This window comes from Takifugu flavidus, chromosome 15, assembly GCF_003711565.1.
Source record: "Takifugu flavidus isolate HTHZ2018 chromosome 15, ASM371156v2, whole genome shotgun sequence".
Classification (NCBI taxonomy): Eukaryota; Metazoa; Chordata; class Actinopteri; order Tetraodontiformes; family Tetraodontidae; genus Takifugu; species Takifugu flavidus.
This window is the reverse complement of record NC_079534.1, coordinates 7,096,858-7,114,348: the sequence shown is the minus strand read 5'-3', so window position 1 is coordinate 7,114,348 and position 17,491 is coordinate 7,096,858. Positions and strand designations below refer to the sequence as shown.

Sequence of the window (17,491 nt, the reverse complement as noted above, 5' to 3'; positions counted from 1 at the left end):
CATGTCCAGAACACCTCTAAAGGGAGGCGTCCGAAAGGCATCCTAGCCAGATGCCCGAGCCACCCCAACTGACTCCTCTCGATGTGGAGAAGCAGCGGTTCTACTCCGAGCTCCTCCCGGATATCCGAGCTTCTCACCCTATCTCTAAGGCTGAGCCCGGCCACCCTGCGGAGGAAACTCATTTCAGCCGCTTGTATCCACGATCTCGTTCTTTTGGTCATCACCCAACATTGTTGGCCATAGGTGAGGACTGGGACGTAGATCGACCGGTAAATCGAGAGCTTTGCCTTCCGGCTCAGCTCCTTCTTCACCATGCCTGTCGATCTCACATCCTACCCTCACTCGTGAACAAGATCCAGAGATACTTGAACTCCTCCACCTGGGGCAGGACCTCCTCCCCAACCCGGAGAAGGCACTCAACCTTTTTCTGAGCGAGGACCATGGACTCTGACTTGGAGGTTGTGATCCGCATCCCTGCCGCTTCACACTCGGTCGCGAACCGTCCCAGCATTTATTGGTGGTCCCTGTTCGATAGCGCCAGAAGAACTACGTCATCTGCAAAAAGTAGCGACGGGATCTTCCGCCCACCAAACTCGACACCCTCCACTCCCCGGCTGCGCCTAGAAATTCTGTCCATAAAAGTTATGAACAGAACTGGTGACAAAGGGCAGCCCTGGTGGAGTCCAACCCTCACTGGGAACAGAGAGGCTCAGGGATAAAAGTAGTTCCAACTGTGTTCCAAACAGGAAAACACCATTCTGTCAGAAAGCATCTGGGTTGGTCTCAGCAGGTTTTAGTGTAATACACTGTGGAGCGCTACTACTCGAGTAAAAGAGGTATTTTTTACCCCTCAGCAAGTGGAAAACCATCTGTGTGATGGAGCATTTGTCTTCTGAGGGAATCGGTTGTGAGCGCTCCAGTGCACGATCACAGGAGACCACATCATCTCTTCTATGCTCTGTGAGCTCACTGATAAAGTTCTGCGGGCTCATTTCCGAGCCGATGGGATTCACTGTTGGGACAGCATATGAATACATGTGCAGCACTGACCTGTCTGCTGGTGATCAGCCAGGACTGATGCTGGGAAGCGGAGAATAATGATTGTCATCAGGAGTTATGTCGGTGTCACCCAGAGATGCTGAGAACACTGTTTCACTAGACTATTTGATGGTTGCTGCTGAGGTTTGCTGACATCGTCTTTGGATATACCCGCTTCCTAGTCTGTACATCAATTAACGGCTAAAATCAGCTGATTGCAGGTGGAGAAACGAGGGTCCTCGGAGAAGGACAGCTTTGGTTGGTGTTACCAGAACTCTCCATACACACAAAGCAAAGGTTTGCTTTAAAAATATGCATTTTTCTATCTCTATTATATTTGAATTTTTAACGCTCGGAGAGATGAGGAGGATGTCGGTAAGGCCAGAATGGCCTTGAGAATTCTTTTCATTTCATTATCAGCAGCCCTTTTGCTAAACTCTTGCAATTGTTAATTGGTGCTGTAGATGTCAGGACGTGTGTCTGGAGCTGACAGTCAGTCAACATTCCGCACAGGAGAACTACAGATCTGAGCTGTTTGTACAGGGTCACTGTATTTAAATGAATCTCCTGTTATCGATCCCTCAGATTATGGAATGTTGAGCCACAGTCTGAGGGGAAAACCATTTTGTTCTGCTAAATCTTGCAAACACCAAGAACCTTTAAAGCTGCAGAATAATTGTTCTTCTTTAACATTTTCATATTTCCATGTCGTTGTTTTTCTGTGGCAGTGGAATTAATCCAGTTGGAGTTGGAGCCCTGGGCTTCCATTAATTGCAGTTTGAAAGGTGTTAGCAGGTTTTTGGATTTTTGGAGCATTTAAAGTGCTTTTACACCTTTATTACTAACAGGCTCTCATGACAGGATAGCTGCTAATGAAGCAGAGATATGGGCCAATATATTTAGACAGTGAATAAACACAAATTTAAAACCATTGTTTGCGAGTTTGAAACTGTTAGAAATCTGAAACTTTAATGCTGCATTAATATAATATAAAAATATCCTGAACTCAAGGCAAGAATGAGGGACTATACATTCCAACAAATCAACCGCCCAGCATCTGCAGGAACCTCTGGTCACACTTAACTTATGGTGTCGTGATGGAAACAATAATGGAAACTTTGTTTGATGTTTAAATCAGGTTCTTTGAACCTTCAGAGAAGAGATATAAAATACAAAACCAAGAGATGCTTTCAACCACATTATTAACCAAACAGGTCTTTACTCTGTGTTAAAAACTTCGGAAAAACTGACATCAGGGATGTTTTGATGGTGAATTTAATGCACTAACAGAAATCAGTGACAAGCCGCTGCTTGTTCAGATGGTTGTGGAGGCCCACAGCTGAGCCCTTTAATGGGTCACTTTACGACAGCAGAATATTCACTTACTATTGGCAAAAAAACATTCAAATGAAAAAGAAAATTGGGGGAAAATATATAGAGGAAAAAAAGAGGTGAGAAGAATAATTAGGCAGCATGTTGCCGCACAGCTGGGTCTGCCCACAACGCCTCGTCCACATCACAGGCACCGTCTTCCCTTGCCAGACGCCGAGGGAAGAAATGCCTCGAGCGCCTCATCCATCCCTGAATCGCACCCATATCAATTTCGCCACATGGCTCTTCCACAGCCTGCACAAGAGGCGTGCACACAAAGGGCTGCCGCTCGTAAGCCCAACACCAAGAACCCTTCTGTGGGGGTTCAGAAATGCACAGCATGGTGGGAGGTGCTGCACCAGAAGCGCTGAGGGTGTTGTCCCAGACTACAACGTACCAGTTTCTTTGATGGTCTGCCTCAGTGATACTCTCTGGTGGTAGAAGAATGTTGTGGAACGCGACCAGAAATGTGAGAATATGGGCTGTGGTGTATGGTCTAGGCTTGGCATGACAGTGTATTTGGAGATGGCAGTGGGCGGTTTCCACCATGTTGGCCAGGAACAGCTGGAATGGTTCTGTTGCCAATTATGTTTCTCTTTCTTCTGGTCTTTGCTTGGTTGAAGCCAGCCGCATGTGTGAGGATGAGCTCTTGTTGAGTAGCGTGAGCATCCATTTCTAGTAATCCAATTAACAAAAATCAGTCAATGTGGTGTTTACATTGACCGACACTGGGAATCGATGTTGACTTTAGCGCACTGCTGTCAATACTGTGATTACATCCACACGTTCATCCGAGCTCTTTGTTTGTTTGGGAGTTTATGTCAAAAGTCGCTTTATAAAGTTGCATCATTCTGATTTGTTCATCTTAGATGACATGGCTTTGAATTCATCAGTATCTAATTTTTTTTCCCAAAACCAGGTTTTCAATGCAGCTTCCTGTACCCAGGTGAGCATTTGAACCTTTCCTCCACCTGCTCTCACTCTTTTAGAAAGGCTCTGGCCTATGGTTGGTCACATGATCGATTAAGGTTACTATGATTACATTTGAAAGATGTTGTCTTCTTTGGCCACAATCTACTCTACCAGTTATGCCCCAACCTCGCACTCTCCCTCCTTCTTCTGTTGTCTACATAGCTTCATTAGTGACCTTTTGGCTTACTTCCTGTTTGAAGTGGTAACATTGGTAACCATTGAGGTGTTTGGCCAGGTCACAAATACTGTATATGTTGGCCAATTAGCTCATGTGGTATGGCAGCGGCGTGAATTGGCAAACAGTGGTTGCATCTTCTGCAGGCAACCATGTTCGTGCATTTAAAATAATAATAATAAAGCAGAAGAAGCGTTGAGGGTTTTGGAGACTTGGGAAGATGCGTTGCGCTCTGTGCGTTAGTTTAAATAATTGGGCTACGCATGTTGTTTTAGCGTGTTAGCAATTTAAAGGAAAAAAGAACTTGTTCTGGGTCGCGAGCTTTGGGGAGCCACACTCGTGTATCAAACTACTGACCTGACATTGCGGAAAGAGCCTCAATTGAAGGTTTTCCCGAGTCACCCGGGTCATATCCTGATTCAACAGCATCTTTCATTTGACGACATCTGGACCTTTGATGAACTAAATTCTGAGTTTTTGGTTAAGAGAAAAGTTCAATAACATTTATTCTAATTTTAAAAAAGAGAAATTATGCGTGTGATCGCATTGCAGACAGATGTGCACGTGTCTGCCTGCGTGTGGAGGTGCTGTGGCGGCTCCAACCAGCTGCTGCCGCCTCAGCGCGCTGCATAGCAACTATCGGCCCGTTCTCACAGACAAACGGGCCACGGCAGAGAGCGCAAACAGAGATGGCGTGTATGCAGATCACCAAGCTGCTGTTTACAGGCACAATATTTGAGGGGGTGTCACCGCAGCGTTCAAATTTGCGCCATGTCGCTCACCGCAAGACAAAAAGCCAGAGTCAACAAGGTGCTCGCAGGGGTCCCAGCAGCAGCTCTTTCTGAGGGAGAAGAGGACCCTCCAAATGAGGAGAGGGAGAGAGGGATGTCTGGAAGGGAGTAACGCTGACACCTCTTCTCTACAGGGTCAGACTGACCTCTGGAACTTTGCATGACCGCCAAAGTTGTCGCTGTATTTCTGGTGACGTTCGTTCCACCAGGTGGGACCGACCAAGGTGTTCTCCTCTTCTTTTTCCTTTTCTCCCTCCATTTTTCATTCAAGAATTCAGTCAGTCTGTTTGTGATGAGAGCGCTTCTACTTTATAAGCCATTTGTGAAGGAGCTTTAAGAGCTGATCCAGGGTCATCCTCTTGAATCTTCTTATACCTCATGTGTTGGAGCACGCGGCCGTATGAATCCATGTGTGGTTCATTCTTTCATTAGTCCGTTGCAAAAGAATCTGAAAATTGAAAAATTGGTCTGGTCTTTTAAGACCAGAACAGAAAAACAAAACAAAACTGAATTACAGGGAATAAAAAACAAAAAAACTATGTTTTGGAGATGAAAATTGAGAGAAAACTATAGGTTTCCAGGTTAGTTTTGGTTGTGTGATATTACACGGAACAAAGAAGCAGAACCCCACTAAATCCCAGGAATTATTTGCGATTTTAGTCAGAGAACTTTCTGAAAGCCGCAAAACACATGCTGAAATCAGCTGATGTGTGTTTTCCCGCTTCCAAAAGTCAATCATTGCAACTGAAGTGAAACTGTAGATGTCTACACTTTGGCTGGAAATCCAAACTATTCCCAATGATTATGAGGGTGCCGATTCTGTGTTTCGTTCAATATCAGCATATCTTCTGGTTTTAAAACAGAAAAAAACAAGAAAACCAAAGCAATTTTTCAGTTTTTACTTGTTTTTAAAATGGAATAATGGAAGAACAAATTATACAGATATTGAAATAGTTAAATTTCATATATTCTATTAATGACATAGATATTTATAAAAAGTCATATTAATATTCACCTTAATGATGTTGCCTTGTTGGTAATATACCCTCTATGTTCTCAGGAAATTCTTCTTTTACTTTACAGTATGATGGTGATATTTAAATTACAGGACTATTGAAGGACTATTTTTTTCATTTGTAATTTTTTTTTTCTTTGATATATTTGGTGCTGAATAAAAACAGCACTTATGATTCTGCATTGTGTTCAACAGTCAGCGTGGCAAAGTTTGATATCTTTGTTCAAACAAGAACCTGTTTGCTGATACGATTTAACGTCTTTCATTTGCTGACTGAGGAAGAGGAGACAATGGACAGGAGGATGCGGGATAATGTGTGAGCGAATTCAGCAGCGCTGCGGCTACAGATCAACGTTATTGCTGCTGTTCGCCCTCAGTCCTGTCTTAACGAAGCAGCAGTCGGCTCTAACAAGCCTAACCGACGTCTCAGATACGATGCAGTAATTGCAGAGAGACTCCGCTCACTGCCTAATTAGCCATGTTTCCTGTCTGAATGGACCCGCAGCATGTGGTGAGTTGAAGGGGGGCACACGGAGAGGGTGGAGGTTATTATATTCCATTTGCTGGGGCAGCTCCTATGGCTAGGCTGCACTTAAAAGTGTGTTTCACAGGTTTCATTTTAATCTCTGGCATTGGGGAGGGAAAGAGATAAGAAGACATAAAGAGAATATGTAAAATACAGAATGTGAGACAAAAAAAGGACTGGAGAACAAATTGACTATAGGTTGGTGTGTAGAACCTTCTACCGTTGGTTGTATTGGGGGTTCTCCATCAAACACCTCGACTGGACACGGTTTATAGTAATTTCCATTTCCTTTATGTACTGCTTACTGTACAAAATACAAGTAGAACATAAAATTAGCATGGATCGCTAACCAGCTAGCGCATCCCCTGCCCACAGAAAATAACAACATTTCTTGCTCATCTCCCTGGTAACATTACATATGCTTAAAGTAAGAATAAACAACCCTTTGTCTAGATTCCTACAACTCTGTGGTTGAGTCGAGGCCACTTTCGCTCCTGATGCTCACTGGTCGGTGCAGTAAATAGCATCTATTTGATTAAACCACTTCCAGACCAGACCCACTCCAACCACTGCTGTTCTTTGCGGTCTGATGATAGCATTTCAGTTTTTAAAGCTTTTCTCAACAATGCTTTAATGGAACTCATGAGTGTCCATCAGCTCACCAGCCACTGGATTCTCCCTTTAGCCACCGAGCACATAAAAGTCTGCTCCCCCTCTCCGGCCCACGGTGCTGCTTCGCATGCTGCGACCAGTTTTGCATTTACAGTACTCAAAGTAATGGCGGGCTTCAGTCTTGTGAATGAGGCCCTTTCATAACTCATCCAGTGATGTCTTTTCCTGGACAACCAGGGGCCTTAAGATTTTCAGCCCACTTGAAACTTCAGAAATACAAGGTACTGAAAAGGTACCTTTCTCATCGCCCTAATGGAAAACCCAGAGAACTGGTTGAACTGCTTCCACTTATTTGCAGATTTCCTTAATAATGTCAGCTATATCAGTTCTTGTAGCTCCCAACAGACAATATTTGTGAAGCGGTGTCTATCAGAAGAGCTCCACTGGCAGGTGTGGCATCTATGATTAATCTATCCATCATCCATCAGACGCAGGTTCGCGGGAGAATCATCACGGAGCATCTATCCAAATTCACAGATGTCGTCATCTCCAGCTGCGACATGTCAAAATAATCTGACTTTAGTGACAAACTTGTTTTGACACACAAGAGTGTGGATCTTAACATGGCCACGACAACGTGCCATTACCGTGGTACCACCATGGAAAACGAACAGGAAAGGGTCCTGAACCCACAGGGCTTATTCAGTCTCAAGTGGTTGTTCGGTAACGCTCATAAAGTCCAACTTTCTCCCACGCATCCAGCTCATACGTGCTAAAGTTAATCGAACTGATCCAGTCCTATGTATAGAAGCTTTTTTGGTACCTACTGGTTTGGCTGGTAAGCTTGATTGCTGTTTTACCTTTTTTTTTAACTCTACAAATGATTATCCTAATGTACTGGTGTCTTTCGCTTTAAAGAAAATCTTAACATATTGCCCTTTGATGGTAAATTCTTCGTGTTAAAGCCTAAAACAATGAGACACTTCTTAATGCATTCAGGATGTCTGAGAAGTAGACGTTGACCAGTGTGATTTTACTGAATATTTATATCCATGTTGGGTAACATTTATTCCTTTGAACAGTTATATTTTCATTAAAAGTTTCTCAGATATTCATGAAAAACTTCTGCTTGTCCTGCTTTAAAACTGCCATAAACAGAAAGTCTGAACACGTTCCTGCAGTACTTCAGCGCCGGCGTTTGAAATTAAATGCCTTCTAGGATGTGCTGTGATTGTAACCCAATTAATTTCATGTTCAGTGTGAAAATTCTGCAGGATGGTGAGGTCACGCTATATCGCACCTATGTTGCCTTTCATGTGCAAATCACCAACTATATTTATGCTCATTCTTTTTGTCCTTTTCAATCCTCCAATTTTATTTTTCATCTTTATGTTTCTGGAAACAGTGATTTTCTCTGTCTGATTAAAGGTGAACTGTATCTATTGTATCTGAAATATACAGTCCGTTACTGCCAGAGCTGAAAATGAGACTTTGTCACAGTCTAACTGTCGTCAACAACAATGGAATAATTAACCTTTCACAGCCTGCAGTCTTTTATTCAGCAAGGTTTCTTGGTTATTATTCACACAGCCCAGACGGCTAAACATTCAGTATTCAATAATCAAAAATGTTGATAATGATGTCAGAGAACAGCACTTTCTTCAAGGTACGATAAAATTCAGCCTGTTCTTTTGAGGCAACGGAGAACTTGTGTGTGTGTGTGTGTGTGTGTGCATTGGGGTTTGGTCTTCATACACACAGCAAACACACAACTGTGCTTGTAGCAGCCTCTAGTGAAAGTTTACTTACTTCTGTTTCTCCCTTTTATTATATGAATCATTTTGACGTCTGATAACCTTTTTTTAAAAAAATCTAATTTTAGTGCAGAAACTTCACCTTTTGACTCAAAAAGAAGAGCTCTTGTACCACTCTGTGTGGTTTTAAATGAGTAGCAGAACCAGAGGAAAGACTGTCTCCAGTGCTGGAGTGCAGGGGAAGTGAAGGCATCATATCAGTGGCTCATTTGACAGTCTTAGTGGGAAAGAGGCTGAAAATCTCACCGGATCATCACTAAAAACTCTCCAATCCCAGATTACGTGGAGGCGCTCGAGCCTTCCTTAATTAGGCCCGATATGTTTATATAAGTATCTCTGGAGCACCTTTGCATAAATGCAGAGTGGCAGTCAGTAAAGGCATTTTTCTAAATATACACGATGTGTGAGGTTAGGTGAGCTGCTGGAGGATAATTGCTGAAGAAGGCGACTCCCCGTGGAGATGTGTTTTCTCGTCACATTCATTATTCTTACACAGCCGGGGACTTTTGTGCTCGGCTCCGGAGCTCGTCAGAAGCCTTCAGCAAACCTCTGCTGGAAGACGGGAAAAATGATAAAAGTCCTCCCCGGCTCACTGTTGTGAACTTTACACAGCTCTCTTCTGTGTAATCCAGGAGAAGATGTGCTCAATAATTCAATAGTTTCAAGCTCTGCACCACTGTACTTTTAGTTTGTCTTTTAAATCCACTCTTCTTCTTACATCCCAACAGGAATTTGCTCAGAAAAGCTTATTTGGCCTGCGTTGTTTCTTAAAATAAGTCCATCAGGCGGCAGAATGTTTGTCCCTTCGGTGAAGAATGTGGGTCCGATGCTGCGCCGCCATTTTGCGTTGTTCAGTAATATGATTTGCTCTCCACTGATAAACCGATCTCTTCTTCCCTCCCAACACTCTGCAGCACCAAACGCAAGGATTTGCTCGCCTACTCGTGAAGGATGACGGTAACCAGGCAAAAAAGCGCAGCTCCACTCCGAGAAAAAGTAATGATTTTTTTTCTTAGACACCTTTGCAGAGTGGATGGTTTCCAAATTGCCTTTCTATAAAAGCAGCTCTGGTGAGAAAAAAAAAAAAAACTCAACCATTGTAGTGTCCTAGAACATTCAGTCCCTGATAGAAGGAGATGGAGCCTGGGCGGAACTCCTGCTGTCACAGTTCTAATTTAATCCCATTAAAGGTGGAAATAGAATCTCCAGAGGTAGTTCTTGGTGAACATGGACTGGCCAGCCATTAATGTTGGGGAAGGGAAACTATCGGGTCCCATTGGGCTGCAAATGCTGGAAACATTTACATTTACACTTTAGTTTGGCTCGGTTCACTTTCACGTCGCACTTTTGACGTCGTGACCCAGAAGAAAACAAATCAGGAGGTAGAATAAAAGGACCAGCCGTGAGCCCACGCCGGGGAACCAAGTGGTTCTAGAAAGAACCTTATTTCTCAAGTGCAGTAAGGACGCTGACTGGTTCTGCTGGTCCCGACTCCTCTGCAATCTCACCCCAAACCAGTTCAGAGCACGTGAACAGCCATCAGGTGAAACACGTGTGTTTTCCGAGCTGTCTCTTTAAACGTGGGCGAGCTACCGTACGTCCTTAAGTCAATAAAATTGTCTCCAGGGAATTTTCACACTGAACATGAAATTAATTGGGTTACAATCACAGAAAATTAGAGTCATTAAAAGAAAAAAACTCTCCCCCCACCCCCATGTAGACATTTAACACTGCAGAGCTGTTTTTGCTGCAGTGCTCAAGTAAGAAACATGATTCTAAACAAATGCTGGATTTAAAATGGGCTGCTAAATATTTAATGCTGCTGGGAACACAGCTGATGCATTGGCAGACCTGGAGGATATGAGCGATGCCTTTGCTACAAATGCATTCTTTTCATATAATCGAGGATAGGAGCACCATCTATAGCGATTTGGGTGATGAATCCAACAACAGGTCATGTTTGCATGTTAACCATTAGCTTGTTAGCTTCAGATCATGATTAGGTTTTTAACGTACTGATCTAAAGTGGGGTAAGCAAAGCATGATAATCGGACTGTTTTTGTCCTGATTCTCTTCCTTCCTAACCAAAGACAACGAACATCTGATTATCTTATGTCTCCTAAGACCATCCTGTGTCCTGATAATCAGCTCCAAGAATGATCGGGCCATTGTAGATATGAAACTTGTTCAATCTTTATGAGTAAAACTCTTTGTGTGTGGGGGGAAAGGCGACGACTCGAGTCAGGACTCCACAAATTATGACTTGGAACAGAATGTGGCCAATTAGCCAAGCTTGTTTGTGCTTCCTCCTTTCTTCTATGTCCTCTTTCATGTTGCGTGTTGTGTTCACCGGTTGTTGCCATGTTCCTTCTTCTTTGTGATCACATGAGAGTTCACATGAGAGGACCAGATTCTGGATCAGTGGTGGGACGGAATCTTCCTGTGTGCTGGTGGTGTGACAGTATGATCAACACTGCTTAGTTGCTCGTTTTGTATCTTTATGTCTGGGGTCTAACCAATAAAAAAATCTTAAGATTTAGGAACTCCTTGTGTGTGGACCTGCTTAAACACATGGGGAACATTCACATGTGACCTTTGGCAACATAGTTTTCGAACAATTCCACATCATTCCGCATCAACTAGAAATTTCAGTTTGTTGTTGGGCAAGTTTCAGAGGGGGGAGGGAGCCATTTAACCAACGATGCACCTGTTTTAAAACATTCAGCTATCATTCACGGAGCATCCGCCCTACGTTTAGAATCCCTGCCTCTGCGTTTGAGCCCGCCGTGAAGATCAGCGCAGCTGATAAAAGCAGAGCCGCGGAAAACGTCCCTCCCTCCACCCTTGTGTCCTAATCTCCGGCTGAAGGAACCTCCAGCTGCCAGGCTCATTTGCAGAGATAAGTGGCAAACCTCGAACGCGTCGCCAGGCCACCGCAACAGGAAAAGCAGCCAGGCTGTAAATATGCAGGGGAGGGGAGATAATGGGGGGAAAACACATGCACTGCTGTAAAACATTTCATTCAAGTTTGTCTGTGTGTGTGTGTGTGTGTGTGTGTGTGTGTGTGTGTGTGTGTGTGTGTGTGTGTGTGTGTGTGTGTGTGTGTGCGCGCGCGCAGTGGCTGTCTTACTCTACAGTAACTCCCAGTTGGCAGCACAAAATGGATGGCCTCTGCTATAGATTTTTGGCAGACAAGTCCCCCCACAACCATCTTATATCTTATTACCAACAGTCTCAGACACTTAAATTGATCTTTATCGGCACGGAAAAACGAAATCCCCCCTCGGCATCACCGACCTTTATGGTCCTCACCTTTTTGCAACTCTCCTGAATGTGTGTAGAGGTGTGAAGTGAGGGTCTGTCTGTGTGAGTCCCATATAAGAGGAAACTACAGGAGACACAGGAGACATCCTGATGGAGATTAATTTCTGGTGCAGTCACTGTGGGAAGCATGTCCAAGGTGATGGGATTTCTTTTTTTTTTCACCTTTTCCTTTTTTAAAACAGAGATTTAACCATGACCTTGTGCTGCATTTACAGAATTCAATCTCTGAAACGACATGAATAAGTTAGCATGGCTCAGAGCCTTCTGCTTCACCGAGCTGTTAATGGGGAATTTCAAATTTCTAATTAGCAACGGTTGTGACAATTTTTCTAAGAGCTGTCTGTTACAGGCAAGTAACAAACAGGAAAACAAGGGTGACAAGCAGTCAGAAAAAGGACTCTGTTCATGGTGTCATTTCAACGACGTGTGTCCTTAATTGTCACTTATAAGATTCACATGTGTTCAACTTGGGAGAAGAGAGGCACACATTGGAGAAGTGTTGATCTGCCTTCAACACTTCTACACTTACTGGGACAGAATGAGGTGAGGACAAAAGTCCTCAAAGTCCAACACGTCCAGGCAAGTGAGAGGCCAGCTAATATTAGCAATTCTGCTCATGTTGAAGGTGGAGCCAGAGATTTTATTTATCATTCCAGGACATGTAACTCATTAACAATGACCAATGTTTGGCTGCAGATTTTACTTTTTTTTAACCTTTTTATTCTCATGGAGACACAGACACAGTCATAAATGTGGGTTTTTTTTTATTATTAGCCTTACTACAGGACCACTCAGGTTTTGTTGCTTGTGCTATAAGGGTTCTTTGGGTAAAGTCTTTACACACTCAGCAGCAACCAAAATGTCTGATCGCCACCCATTTCAGACCAGATATCACAGGTCATTTCACTCGCTATCCAGAGTCAAAACCTTAAAAAACGTTTCCATTGATCCCAACTCTTTGTAAAATCTTTCAGCTCTGGCTGAACTGACTAAAAATATGAGCACTGTGCATGAGATGCTATGCTATAACTGTGCTGTGCCAGAATGGTGGCATTGTGATTAGCACTGGGCATTAACACCGTGCATCAGCATTAAGTATTAGCACTGAGCATTATCATTAAGTATTTGCACTGAACATTAGCACTGAGCCAATCCCTGATGTGATTCTGTTTGTTTCATGTGGAATGATGGCATATTTGTCATAATCCTTTTTCTCGTCCATTTATAAATCTATAAATGCACATTAACATAAATGCCATACCTTATTGCTCTGTGCTGTAGCATGGAATGATCTCCAGCTCTCATTTTCAGTATGATGACCTTCACAGTAGTCTATCTTTTTTTTTTCCTGTCCACCATTTTAGATTTAAGCATTTTGTGACATTTCGGGGTCATTGGAGATCATTTTAATAAAGGCCTGCATGAGTTAAGGACAGGATGTTTTTAACATGTTTGCCACTTTTTGTACCTGTTTTACGCTTCATCACATCCTCCTCCAGCATCTCAGAAAAGATCTGTGAGTGTACATCGTGTGTGTGTGTGTGTGTGTGTGTGTGTGTGTGTGTGTGTGTGGTGTGTGTGTGTGTGTGTGTGTGTGTGTGTGTGAGCCCTTGTACTTGCTGCATATTGAGTGCCAAAATCTGCATTCTACGAGAAAAAGAAGCCATTATGGTTGGTCCTCACAACTTTAAAGGACTGTTGAGGTTAGAGTAAGGTTTAGGTCAGGGTCAGGGGAATTGTAATACATAAAAGTCCTCATAAAGATAGAAGTACAAGGATGTGTGTATGTGGTCCTAGATGAAGCTGCTCTGATGCAATGCCTGCTGTTTTCTGTGCTCTCTAAACATTCTGGCTGAATCAGAGCCTCTGCTCCGTTTAAGGGGTTGGTCTGTTGCATCCATCCATGGTCCATCACGACTTCGTCCACCTGACGCCACGGCAGCAGAGCGCCATCAGCGCAACATCCAGATTTTAAATAATCATGATCATCATCAAACCCTCAGCCCATTTTCTAGCCTGTGGAGATATTTATAGCTGTTGAACCTCACGGATTAGATTATTCTTCTTAATCTAATACAAGAAAGGTGAGGCACAAGATCAAAAAGGATCCCTTTACCCTAAATGTGCTGGGGTCAAAACCTTGAAGAAGCCTCTGGCTCTCATGGGTTCCTTGAGAGTTTGAACCTAGAAGAACCGTCATGGTTTGCAGTGTGGCAGCGGAGCACGTGCGCCGCATCAGATCCCAGGTGGTTCGTGCGTGTTTGCGGGCACTTTAAATCCCTCCATCCCGCGGAATGGGATCCGAACACTTCGAGCCGTTTCTGCCTTTGAACCGGGCAGAAGCGGTTTGAAGGAGGGTTGAGGTCAGCGGGGGGATTTAGCGTTTCCTGCCCCGCAGCGTGCACAGCAGGGCCTCCTCCTGTGTGGATGTATCCAGTCAGCACTCATCATGTAAAGCATCCACAAATGCGGGTGATCCCCGTGAAAAAACTGGATGGAAACTAGTAAGAACAGGCAGCGGTGCAGGGGAGGAGCACCGTGCCGCAGTTCGCACATCCACATCCTCATTTCCTGTTTTTCAGCAATGTGTTCGAAGGGCGATGCCCGTGTGTCCAGATACCTGTGAGATCTGAGGTCGGCACGCGAGGTGCAGGTCGGCCATGGTTGTCAGAAACCCTCTCTTTGAGCCGCTTCCTGCCATTTGGCTCTCCTCCAAGACGCCACAGCCTTCAGGAGCATCTGCATGCGGCAGATGCATGAGTGATTGTGGAGCAGGTTGATCGTCTGCTGACACGAGCTCGCAGGGGAACTGGGGTGTTGTAAACAGACGAACGCCTCTCCTCCCGCGCAGAATCCGTCCTGTCATCTTTGTACGCAATCGTGTCGCTGCCGTTGCCACCCGGCCTGACAGACAAATGTCATCCCACCTTCATGGCTCTATCCTCCGCGCTGAAGAATGGTGCCTGATATCGATGTCGCCGTGCAGCCAGAGGAAAATGTTTGCTCTTTATACTCATAGTCTGCTGTGGAACACCAGGTTCAGGCTGCTCAGCTACAGTGAGATCACTTCACAGTCACATTTAAGGTGATTTCGACAGGGATTCTAATGGATTTCCTCAGGTTTGCAGTGCAGACTGCTTCATATTGTTTATTTATCTGAATCTCATGTTGTTTCCCCTCCGCTACCTCTAATTCATCACAACCCCCCACCCCCCCAACACACACACACACGCACGCACACACGCACACAAACACTGAGGTGCAATCCCTCTGAAATTCCACTGTTTTAAATGCACTTTTCCATCTCACTGCTCTCCTATTAACGAAGCTCCTGCTGCTCTGATTTCCCACATTCTGGTGTCAGCGTGAGCGTGTGATTACCTTCCATAACCATATAATGTTCATCTCGACCAGCAGATTTGAAAGGGTGGCCATAATTTGTCGCGCTTTTGTCTGCACATCACTGCGAGGGCGCGTTGACGTCGCCTGCCGACAGGGCAGCGGTTCACTACCGCCATCTAGCGGCGAACGGAAAAGCCACAGTACTGAGGCCTGAGGAGCGAGGATGGATGAATTCCGAGTTCAGGCTTAGAGAGACACTGCTTCGGGTAGTTTCTGCTAGAAAACAGTTAAAATCGTGCTATCACAACTTTAAAATGATAATTACAGGGCAAAGAGGTAGGAAAATAATGAACATAAAATAAAAATGGCAGTTTGTAAAAGGGAAAAATAACACAAATCAGGCTGGGGGGTCACAGCTGTAGATATCTTGAGCACCTCTGTTACAGACCTTCATAAACTTTTTATATACATGTATTTAAACACGAGAATCTTTTTGGAACGCTGCTAAAGATTTCTCTCGGTGGCCAGTGTGGGAGGATGTGGAGGTATTTTATGAATCTGAATAAGTCTGAGCTCCATCTGTTGCTCGCTCTAGAGAGGGTGAGTCATTCCCTCAGTCCACCACAGGTCAAAGCCTTCACAAATGCCCAGCCCGATGCTGAAACACACACACACACACACACACACGCACGCACACACACGCACACACGCACACACACACACACGCACACACACACTCACACCGTCTGCCCTGCAGATAAAAATTAATGCACACTCGTGCTGTGAGTTTCCCATTGTGCAGCTGCCTCCTGTCTGCAGTTGGACGCCTGTGAGGACTCAGCGGGTATCAAAGATGCCTTTCTGGCTGCGTCCAAACATTCTGTTGTGACAAATATCCCAACACTCCAAATTGAGGAAAGCCCCATTTTGAACATGGCGGCGTAGCTGGGACATTTTAAAGGACTTCACTCTGTTGGCTTCTGCCAGGATGGAACCAAGTACAAGAAATTACAATGATCCAAAAGACAAAGAAAGGTTTTTGCAGCGTCCTTGCAGCCCCCTTCCCCCTCGTTCTGACTACCTCCTATGCCTATAAGGTCTGGAAACATCATGCTCCTTGTTTGAACAGGTCTGGATAGATCCTCAGGAGATCCTCATGTGGGCGGCTGGAGACTCATGTCACAATCAGTGCAGCGGGACTCAACCCCTCCTCCTCAGCTGTAATTACCCCGCTTATGAATGCCAAAAACACACTACAGCAGCCACTTGATCCCACCAAGCATATTTTAAAGGCACTGAAAGTAGCATATTTAGACACCCTGATCCTGTAATCTGCTTCAGATGTGAACACGACGCCGGTTGCTGTGTTTACGCGTTCTCAGAAGGACCCTGTGGTACTGGAGTAACAATTCAATATCCGTTTTGAGTTGGGTCGTTTTAAAAAGGTGCTGGGTAAGTAATAGTAAAGTAAACTTTTGCACACTAAAATGACCAGTTGGGAAGTCACTGGGAAATGTACGTGTGCTTCCGCACACTAGACGCTGAACCATCCGTCACATGATGTCATGATGAAAAACCTTCAGCTGGCTCTAATGCTGAAACCGTCCCCACTCAAAGACCTCACCGCTCCCCGTGCTCAGAAATTAAATGGATTATTGGGTGTAAAATGTTTGCTCCGAATTGTGTTATTGGGATTAGAAAGCGGAGGCGACGGATGAGACATCCATCTCTGGCAGACACCATTCCATTGACTGGAGATTTTTCTTCACAGTAATACGAGAGTAAAAATCAGATGCGTCCTGGGTCGAGATGTCCAGTCAGGCTGCTTCCATCTACAAATGCAGGCTAAAATGTGGAAGCGGAAGAGACGAGGGAGGGACAGCAATGCCATGGAGCTTCCCGGGATGTCTGTGTGTGGATGGAACACATGATCACGCCGGTGACACATCAGATTGTGATGCTGAAGGACGGCTGGAAGGTGGATGATGGATACATACAGCGCCCAAGAGTTTCAGATAAATCACTGAGAGCCTCCAGCCGCTCTCAGCCGCTGAAGTGTCTGCTGATGGGGAGAGGGTTTTTACCACGTTGTTGATATCACTAACGCCCTAGTTGTGCCTGAAACGATTTAAACAAATCTGAGAACAATTTTGAAAAGAATGATAACCGTCACAACGGACAGTTATTTCATGACCTCGCCTTTTTCAGGATTTGTACTGTTTTGCTTTTTATTTTTCTGGACACTTTTCCACTAGATCGAAAGAGTCATTTTATCATGATTGGAAGACTTGAAACACTCCGGGAAGCCTGCTAAAGAAACAACAGCCATTATAGTCCAACACATCCAAAACATCAGACGCCCTCAAACAAAACCCCATAAATCGGAAGATTCTAAGGACAAATGTCGAGATTGAAGCTGCGCTGAGCAGTAAGTAAGTAACGCTTCCATTAGAGGATCAATAACCAGGACTAGTGCAGAGTGTAATCATACCTGATGCATATCAACTTCAA

At 44.4% G+C, this 17,491-nt stretch overlaps 1 protein-coding gene across 2 annotated transcripts in view; it reads left to right on the top strand.

Annotated features, from left to right (window-relative positions):
- astn1 (astrotactin 1) overlaps nt 1-17,491 on the top strand; it is a 260,250-nt gene that overhangs the window by 206,758 nt on the left and 36,001 nt on the right. The window lies entirely within an intron of this gene.